The following is a 10,590-nucleotide window of genomic DNA, read 5'->3' as shown; positions in this document are numbered from 1 at the left end:
GAGCAGCCAGTACTATTATTGCCCCAGTATACCCAGATTTTCTTGTTCTGAGGTTCAAACCCAGATAGAGCCTCATGTTTGCAGGGCAAGCACTTGACCAAATGAGCCATCTCCCTGGCAGGTACGTTAAAATGTCTCTCAAGTGACTGTGTGAACACAATCTCAATCATTGTCAATCTTGGTGCTAGCCTTGGGCTTTTGATCTGGGAGCCCTGAACTTGTGGCAGGCCTGAGTGGCCTTCCCTGGAGGATGGGAACAGCCATCTCTACTTATTATTCCCAGGAGCAAAACACCCTTGGGAGACTTGTTGATAAGAGATGCCGAGTGAAATAGGACCAGAGCTGCCATTAAAAATGATTAATGAGAGCAGGGCCCCTCGTCCAGTCTAGAGTCACACTGTCAATATTAATGACGCTTAAGAACATTCCATGCGCAGACACTTGCTGTTTGGTGGTGTACTTAGATATAGCACAGTTTTGTCCTGTTCTTTTAAGTTCCCTCCAAAGCTGAGCCTTTCCCCAAAACTGTACCTTTGGGGTAGCAGGCCACAGTTTCTGCATCTCACTTGTTCAAGAACTGTCACCATTGTTTCCTGGATGCTGGCCACATGTGTCATGCAGCTCAGAAAGCACCATGCCCTCCCACACCAGCCATGAAGCAGGCAAAAAGTCCCTTTCGACCAATTCATTTTGTTGCTCAGCATCATGGCAGTTTCTGGGAAGATCAGGACAATGTGGGACCCTGGGGGAGAGAGCTCGGCTTTCCTAATAAGATGGCAGCTGAGAGATAACACAGATGTCACAAAGAAGCCGCTTCCATCGGGGACTGAAAGGACACCATTCACAGGGGAGGCAGAGTGCAGAGCCAGCGGGGCCAGACGCCTGGTAGCAGCGCCAGTTGAGAACACTGGCTGCATCTGGGAAAGCTCCAATTAAACAGCTAGCCTTGAGCTGGGGGCTGCTCAGAGCCTATACACTTACCCAGCGTGCATGAGTCCCTAGGTTCCATCCCCAGCGTGCATGCACGCGCGCGCGCGCACACACACACACACACACACACACACACACACACACGGGGGGGGCACACTCAGGCAGGCATACAGGATGCCAGAATGCTCAGTTTTACTCTGTTTTGGGGACCAAACATCACCTTCTCTGTGTTCCCCGTTTCTTGTCCTGGTGATATCTGAGGTTTTGGAGGAGATGCCACTATTCTCAGATTCTTGGAAGGACAATGGCCAGCCTGCCCCATCTGAAACTTCTATGGGGAGAGAAACTGAGTCTAGCTTTCTCACTGTTACTGAACATGAGCTGTCACACATAGCAGATGCTCCATAAACACTGGTTTAGTATTTATTATTGGGCTACTTGCCTCTAAATATAAGTGGCCCTCTGCTCTCTCTGCAAATGCCTGACACAACTACATTTGCCTGGAGAGTGGTTTTTCTTGAGTTTATATTCACAAATACGTATGGACATTAGGTATTTGCCAGGAAATATTTTGTTGTTGGGGTCAAGAGGTGTGAATTAGCACTTTTTAATGTAACTTTAAATGTAACAGGCATTTTATGGGACACTGGACATGTGCTCAGGCCTCAGGAAAGCATGATGGACAAACTTCTCCACAGCACCATAAAAACAACTTGTTCAGGTGAGTCCCTTGTAATAGACACTGTCCCTGCTCCCCCCCACCACCACATTCAGCTGCATCAATGTGGGTGTGGGTGTTCTTGTGTGTGTGTGTGTGTGTGTGTGTTGCCCACAAAAAGTTTATTGAAAGCATGGAATACTATAATGAACAAATCTCTCACTCTATGGAATAAGGTCACCTCTTGTGACCTTGGAGAGGAAACAAAGACAGGTCAAGTAACTTTCCTGTTATCACAGGCTTACTGTGGAACTATTGCTAAAACCTTTTGATTTGGAGACCAGAAGTTTATTCAAGTGGATCTAATGATCTCCTCAAGCAAATGAACAGAATCTCCTTCAGATTTGATGTCCTGCAGTTACCTCCTGTCCCTCCCCTAGAGCTGGGGCAGAGCTTGGAGCTCCCCACCTTGCCAGGGGTCTGAGTCTTTCTAGCTGATCAGACCTGCCTTCCCCCACTGCCTAGTTCTGCCTTCAGTTCCCTTTAATTAAACAACACTTCTCCAAGGATAGCAATTGAATTATCCAATCATGTCCTCCTAACCTGATTACTGTTCTTCACACAGGTGTCTTGGTGGCTCAGAGAAGCAGGTGTTAATGGGCCCCAGTGTCTGCTCCCTACCCTAGCCTGAATACCCAGGGCCCTGTGATAGATTAGTTGCTGTCCCTAAAAAAATTAACAGCCTGGAACTCAGAGGTTGATGGGGCAGGGACCCCATTCCTCCAAGAATCCCCATCCCACTGGCCAGTACCAGGACCTCTAGGTGTCTCCTACAGTCGTTGGCTGCACTCTGTGCTAATCAGTTTTGTGTATTCATCCTGAAGCCCTCTAGCAAATATTCAGTGGCCAGCGCATGGCCAGGAGCTGGACTCGAAAGATAAGTTCTCAATGTTCCCTGGCCATGGGTATCAGGGCACCCTTCATCTCACCCAAACACAGAGCTCTGGGCCCTTGGCAGAGGAGGACTGAAACATCTGGGTGAAAATAAAAATAGCTATTAAGATAAAATTCTCATTCCATGAGCACAGTAGTGATTCCTTATTGTATGAGGTTTCTGTGTAGTGGAGCCCATTTCTATGACCTGAAATCTAATTGTTTTTACTTCTTAATTTGAAAAATATTCAAACCTACTTGGGAAGAGCAAGTTTAACTTCTCTGTACCTGTCCCCTTGGTTCAAAATTGCTGACAAATGGCCCATTGCTAGTCTTCTGCAGATGGCTTTCTATTATCACAGCTGGTGTTTTGCCTTGGCCCTGGACAGTAGCAAGTGGTCAAGGACCTTCACCATGAACTACTTGCCTGAGAACAGGGTGCTTTCTTTTGACAGCCTTGGTGTTGGTTTGCTGTGAGACTTCCTGGGGAGCAAACATCTATTCATTCCAGATAGAGTGCTGAAGACAGAGCCAAGTTTTCACCCAAGTCTAGATTAGCAAAGCAAATAGTTGATAAGAATTTTCTTTAGGAGCATGGGTGACTTAAAGACAGCTGTCAGCAAAAATCTCACCACTTCTGGTGAGGACTCATGAAAGCTACATCCTTGGAGGATTCACAAGCAGCTCCCTCCAATTGATATCCACCAATTGTTACTGCTTTTGTAACTGGGAGGGGCCTGTGGATCTTGCAATGCTCAGGAATTTCCTGAGCCTTTTAAGTTTCTTCTGGTTCCCAAGTCTTGTGAGCTTCTGCCCTCCCTCCAGAAGGGAATGTTTCAATTCATAGAAAATAGCTGCATGAGCTGTCCCTGCATTGTTGGGCCTTCTCTGTGACAAAGCCCCCTGACACAAGCCAAGTGAGGACAAAAGGGCTTATTTGAGGCTCCAGGAGGATAGAGTTCATCATGGCAGGGAGGCTGCGACAACAGCCAAGGAAAGCGTGATGGTAGGAACAGGAAGCTAGCTGATCACATTTTCATCACTGTGTAGGAAAGAAGTAGAAGGAACAGGATGGGGGGTGAGGGTATAAACCAGCAGTTTTCAACCTGTGAGTGTCTACCCCTTTGGGGATGTATATCAGATATCCTGCATACCAGATATTTACATCATGACTTATTATAACAGTAGCAAAGTTACAGTTATGAAGTAGCAACAAAAATAATATTATTGTTGGGGGGGTCACCCTAGCATGAAGAACTGTACTAAAGGGTCACAGAATTAGGAAGGTTGAGAACCACTGCTCTAAACCCTCAAGTAGCATACTTCCTCCAACAAGACTCCACCCCTAAAGGGTCTGTAACCTTCCCAAACCAAGAACCAAGTATTCAAACACATGAGCCCATGGGGACATTTCTCACTCAAGCCACCATAGTCACATTCTGAAAATGTAATAATTTAATGCTGCGGGAATACCATCATCCTACACGTGGTGTATGTGCTCACTTGGTTAATTTTCTCAATAGTGATCTTTCTTGAAAAAAAAAATTACATTACTTAGTTTGTGGGGTGGGATGGGGTGGGCATGTGGAGGTCAGAGGACAACTTCTGGGAATGAGTTCTCCCCTTCTAGCCACGTGACTTTGCCCACCAAGCATCTTCCTAGTTCTCAGGACTGATCTTTTCAGCACTTTGCTCTTTTCTTGACCTCTGAGGACTCAGTCTAAGGCCTGTATTTTGTCCAGTTGAGCCTCTAAACCCCGTTTGGTTCAGACTAGCCCTTGGTACAGTGAGATGTGGGCTTGGGAAATGTGTACTGAGGAATCTCGTCACTGTAGGAGCATCCCAGGGCATCCTCACACACAGCTGGCTGCTGCCACTCAGTGACTCCATGTGGGCTCTTGATGCCTAGGTCTGAAGCCGTGGGTGTAAGCTTCAAGCTGTTTTCTAGTGACTATATTTCACAAATAGAAGAAGTACTGTCTAAAATAGTGACAAAAAAAGAATCATATAGTGTTATAAGTTATAGAGGGCAGGTCCACAGAAAGGAAGCCAGGATGAATTAATAAAGAAGAAGAAAAGAAAGCCAGGTGTGGTAGTGCAAACCTTTAATCCCAGCACTCAGGAGGTAAAGGCATGTGGAATCAAGTTCAGCTTGGTCTACATAGTGAGTTCAAGGCCAGCCAGAGCTATATAGTGAGATTCTTTTAAAAAAGAGAAAAAGAAGGAAGATAATGAATATGAAAAATAAAAGGGGAAGGGAGAAGATGTTATTAGTGGACACTAATTTTTTTCAAGGATAATACAATTAACCAAGTGTGGTGCATAATTCCAGAACTCAGGAGTCTGAGACAGGAGGATTGCCATTAGTTCAAGGCCAGCCTTGGCTACATAATGAGTTGTGTGTTAGCCTAGGATGTGTGAGACTCTGTCTCAAAAAAGAAGGTGGAGGAGGGGAAGGAATGAAGGAAAAAGATTTGGCAGGTAGTAGAGAAATTCAACTGCACAGCCCTCATCTGGACTTCGGAGGGAAGATTGAAGTGTTAGAGAGAGAATTGACATCTTAGGAAGAACAGCACTTAATAGCAGAGTGAGGATTTGAACTCAGCTCTTTCTATCCTACTACCCGTGTCATCAACCATAAGACTCAACTCACTTTCTAAACTAAGGGCCCTACAGTCCCAGTACATTCTGATGCATCCTAGTAGAGAAAGCCAGACGGGATGGCCAAATAGGTTCTCCAATACCCTTTAATCTACCTGGTGGGTACTGTGCCCAGGAGGTGAGGTCAGCTTGGAAGGCAGCCAACACCCCTCTGCCACTCAATGAGAAAACACTAATCCACTTTAATAAGGGGTCCAGCTGGCGGGAGCTTTTATTTAGCAAAGTGTGAATGCTGTTGCCATGAAACGCAGCCTTGTGTCCAGGGAGCAGGAATCACAGGGAAGAGAAGCCATTGTGATGCTTTTCCCTTTATCCAAATTTTGTTTCCCTCTGAGAGAGGTTTCAATCTGCATGGAAAACTGGCATGCCTTCATTATTAGCAAAGCACCATCTCCCTTTCCCCTTTCGTATGTGTACACAGTGCCCCTCCTGGGCAGGGAGGGAAGGAAATAGATATTTTCCCACTGTGGGTGAAAATGGCATCCCAGAAAAGAGCAGGAGAGAGCCCAACATGCCAATCATCAGCTCCTTATCCTCCATAGGACATGGTCTTCAGAAGGGCCTCCCAGCTCCTATGAAGATTTGACTTAGAAAATCTCTTGAAGGAAAGTGGGTTGGAACCCACAGGAGGGTACTGTGTGGTGAGTATCCCTGAGTCCCTTGAGTGTCAGGCTACATATGCAGGACCTTGAGTGTGCAGACTGACACCCACTAGCAGACTGACATCAACTAGCTGGATGACCTCGGGCCAGGAGCCTAACTGCTCTGGGCTTCCCGGTTCCCATTTGTACTTAAAGCTTGAGGCAGTGAGATTAAGAGGATGGCCATAGAGCTCATTGCCCAGCATATATTTGCTGTTATGTTATGGGAGCTGGTGATACCATTGCTTTAATTTAATAAGAATAATAATTTTAGATCTGGGGCTGTAGTTCAGTTGGTAGGGAACTTGCTTAGCTAGCACAAAACTAGAAGTTCGATTCTCAGCACTACATCAACCAGGCATGTGGGCACAGTTCTGTTAATGAGGAGTCCGAGCCCAAGTGGCACGCATGTTGCCTTCCCATGTTCTGTGAGAACTAAGCATCAGCTTTAGAGTGGATGTGGGCCATGTTTGTGCTTGGAGACAGTTGACAGTCCAGACAGTCCTATCCAGGAAGAATGAGTCAAGTCAGGCAATAAAGAGACCTAGGTGGAAATTGGATCTTTTTTTTTTTTTTTTTTTTTTTTTTTTTTTTTGTGATGAGAATTTATTTTCCTTCCACCTTTTTTCCCTTTGCTCAGGTGTCTGCAGAGCAGCTCAGGACCACTCAGTGGTGGCTCCAACCCACTCAGTGGCCTGCGCTGTGGGAGCTGCTGACCAGTCCTCAGTAGCTGGCTGGGCACTCCAGTCTTCTGTAGGAAACTGCTGGATGGGCACGGAGGGCACCTGCACACCCTCAGACCAGTCAGCCACCTCTGGCTGAGCCGCGGTGAACTCCGGGGCTGGTGCAGTCCATTCGCCCTGGAATTCCTCCTTGGTCACAGCCTTCTCTGCAGCAGCCTGCTCCTCCTTCTCAATCTCCTCTGGGTCTCTGTAGAAGTAAAGGTCAGGCATGACCTCCCATGGGTGCTCACGGGAGATAGTGCCACGCATGCGGAGTACCTCCAGAGCCAGCATCCACCAGATCAGACCCACCGAGTGAACTCCCTTGTTGTTGCATGGGATGGCGAGGTCCATGTAGCGCAGAGGAGAGTCTGTATTTCACAGGGCAATGGTGGGCAGGTTGATGTAAGACGCCTCTGTGAGGAGTTGGTGGTCAGCCCCGGGGTCAGTGACAACCAGAAGCCATGGCTCCCGGAAGGCTGCTTGGATCTGGTTGGTGAAGGTCTCCGGAGTGAAGCGGCCAGCAATCAGAGTGGCCCCCGTGGCAGCAGCAAACTTCAGCACAGCTCGCTGCCCAGTGTTCCTGGAGGAGATGACGCTGACATCAGCGGGGTTTTCAATGGCAACGATGGCTCGGGCTGCCAGCAGCAGCTTCTCCCAGGTTCTCTTCAGATTGATGATGTAGATGCCGTCACTCTTCCATTTGTAGATGTACTGCTCCATCTGAAAGTCAAGGTTGGTGCCACCTAAGTGGGTCCCTGCAGCAAGGAACTTGAGGACATCCTCCTCCTTCATCTGCAGGACATCAAGGGCTCCGGACATTGTGTAAGTTTCCCTTTAAGTTACGACGGCATCGAGAACAACGCCTATGGACCCGTCCCAGGGCAGCGCGGAAAGGCGGAAATTGGGTCTTAAATATTCCAATTAATATCTATGCTGATCCTACTAATCCACTATTCACTCGGCTTTACCTGATTCACAAGCGGTGTCTAAACCCACAGCATCACTCCCCTCCTTCCTGCCACCGGCTTGTTCAACTCATCAGCGTTTACTGAATATCTTCTGTGTGCTGAGCCCAGGCCCACGCTCAGCCAGCCTAGATGAGCCTTCTCACAGGAAGCTGGCTGTCCAGCCACACACAGAGAAGGGCAGCTGCCACCAGAACACCACAGTACAGTGTGACAGGATCCTGTAAGGGGACAGGTAGAATCAATCTGTCCAAATGCTGCCCCCAGAGGTCACATCTGACTAGCTGCCTCTCAACCTATCTGAGAGTCACATGGAAGGTGTGGCCAGTTTGTTTCCAGTCACTCTCCATGATAAGGCCCATGGCAGAGGCTGACAGGTATTTGCTGAACACCACCAGCAGGGGCTACAGAATACAGGGCCCTTGGCATTCACAGCCTGTTTCATGCTCTTCTGTCTCCTTCTTCAGATGAGGGAAACTCAAAGAGGCCACCCAGCAAATCAGTGACAGGGACAGTCATTTCTCAGTTCGCATCCCCCATCCCCACCCCACCCCCACGTCCAAGGCCCCACCACTTTCCATCAGCAGCTTCCCATAGATGCTGGCAGGAAAGGGCAGGTGGAGGGGGTGGGGGCAGGTCAGGAGTCAAGAATATCTACATGCTCTCTGTGCGTCTTCAGCTGAAACTCAAGAGCCCCCTGACTCAGCAGGATATTAATAGCCCTGGCCAGTCTGGGAGGGTGGCTCTGCCAGGGCTATGCAGTGGGGCTCTACCAGACTCCCCACGGCTTCCCAGCAGTCCATGCACCCGCTGCACTCACATTGCCTGTCTTTCCACACAGGGGTGTGCCTCGGAAGCTCTTTGAACTGATGTGGGTTTGTGTCTCAAGCCCCAGCACAGAGCCTGACATACAGCCCTCCATGTACTGAAATGTTGGAATACTCTGCATTTATTTATTGGTACAGGGACCCCAAAGGAGCTGCAGCCTTGTGTGTGGACAGTTGGCAGCAATGGGTCTTTTCTGGAAAATGTCCTGTGGCTCCTGCTGAGACGTTCCAGTCTCATGCTTGGGTTCCTGCTCCCCCACAGACATGTAAGCAGTCTCATGGTGCATGCTTGGTCATTGAGCCTCCAAAGGAGAGTCCTTCTATAAAGAATCTCTGTGATGGAATTTCTGGAGCCCTTTCTGGCAAACAATTGAAAAATCAAAGCCACAATCAGACCTTCAGGCCTGCCTACCTGGTGCCTCATTGTCCCTGGTGGCCTCACACAGACTGCTGTCCACTCTCCTGCCTCTCCTGTGCTGAGCAACTTGTTTGTTAATGTCAGGATTCTAAAATATTAAGCTGGAAGGACCCCAAGCTCCCTGCCCCACTGCCTCCCTTGACCATGAAGATCCAAGGCCCCAGAAAGAGCCAGGGACTCAGCCAGGGGCCTAACAAGTCCAGGGTGTAGACTGGAGCAACAGACTCTAAAGTTTGCATGGGTGTCTGTGGGGTCAGGGCAGCAACTGTGAGGTCACTGGCCTGGGGGTGAATCTCAGTATAGGACTTGGAGCAAGTGTTTGTCTCTTGAGCCTTAGTTTCCCAGTCTGTAAAGTGGCGTGGGTACCTGTGTCAGGGTCTAGTCCTCAGTCCCCAGTTGGAATGGGGACAGAAGGAAAGGGAGGGTGTCACTTCCGGCAGCACAGTGACTCTAGCTGGCCTGGGACAGCAGGTTAATGTGGGTAGGAAGAGGTGCTAAGAAGTCCTCGCCCTGTTTTTCATGAAAAAGCTTCACTGCCTTTGGCCATCTTAGTTTGTTGCCTGAGGAGTTCAGATCTAGAGGTGCCTTTCCCTTCTGTGATGAGAAAGAACCCAAAGAGTCTACTGTTCAGGTTGGGGATGCTCTTGAGAGTGGAGAATCAACGTGCTGCCTGCCTGCAGCCCAATTGCTCTGGAGGAGAACCCCCAGAATACACTGAGTTCACAGTTTGGTCCTCCTGGCAAGTGGGGGCTGCTGTGGCTCCCATGGCACCAACGGGAAACCAGTGCAGCAGGCAACCTGAGCCCACAGGGATAAACGCAAGAATTCCAAGCTAGGTTCTGACCCCAGGGCCCCATCTATCAATGCCAGGCTTACTGTAAGTGTGGTCAAAGAGTCTCATGGCCTTGATGGGGTGAGGAAATGCAAGCCCTGAATTTCCTATTCCCAGATTAATAAACCTGCAGGAGTCCTTCATAGGAATGGGAAGGGAGATGTCAGCAACCATGTTCTTCTTACTCTGAGACACCTTGAAAAGCAAAGTGTTTGTCAGCTGGCCACTGGTTCTTTGCCATCTTCTACACCTGGATTTCCTTAATGAAGGGGATGGGGAGCCTGTGTGGGAATGGAGAGGAAAGGGGGTCAGTGAGGAGCCCCAGCCACGGGGAAAAGCAATAAGGACCCTAGTAGAAACAGAGGTAGTGTGAGTTAAATGTGGACCAGCAAGAGGTCACAAGTAAAGTCCACCAAAGCCAGCAGAGGGAGAGAGAGCAGTGACTTCAGGAGTTGTCTCCATCCATTAGGCCAAGGGCTACTAAGTGAGAGATTGAATATGAATAGCTAGAGCTCCCAAAACAATAGCGCCTGCACCCTTGGGTAGTCCCACCCCAGCTACTTCCTCTGGGCAGAAAAGACGACCCCAGAGCAAAAGGAAGCAAGAGGGACAGTGTGGTAGTGTTTCACAGCCAGGACTGTGATATGTCATCTAGGGCAATGTCACTATCTGCCCTGTGAGCAGGTGTCAGAGGGCAAAAGCTGAACGCACGCACGGGGCTCCTGCATCCCAATGCTTTGATGGAGCAAGGAGCCAGGGGTGGCCTCAAAATGCACAGTTTAATGAGGAAATTGTTGCTTGGGACAAAGGGTGAGTAAAAAAGAGAGAGAGACCAAGGAGATGTTGGAGGATGCCTTTCTGAGTGTGGGTGCATTTATCATCTGTAGCTTCGTTGGTTCAGGAGCTGCTCAATTTGCCCATCTCAAATGGTTCCTCGGCAGACCACTGCACATGCTTGCTCATGGGTGCCTTGTGCTGGAGACCTCCTTGCCACTCTTCA

At 48.8% G+C, this 10,590-nt stretch overlaps 1 pseudogene; it reads right to left on the bottom strand.

Annotated features, from left to right (window-relative positions):
• Window positions 1-6,464: 6,464 nt before the first annotated feature.
• Window positions 6,465-7,420, bottom strand: LOC127222688 (40S ribosomal protein SA-like; annotated as a pseudogene).
• Between the last annotated feature and the right edge of the window lie 3,170 nt (window positions 7,421-10,590).

Source organism: Phodopus roborovskii, unplaced genomic scaffold (assembly GCF_943737965.1).
Source record: "Phodopus roborovskii unplaced genomic scaffold, PHOROB, whole genome shotgun sequence".
NCBI lineage: Eukaryota > Metazoa > Chordata > Mammalia > Rodentia > Cricetidae > Phodopus > Phodopus roborovskii.
Note: the sequence above shows the minus strand (reverse complement) of the source record. Positions and strands in the feature narration are given on the sequence as shown.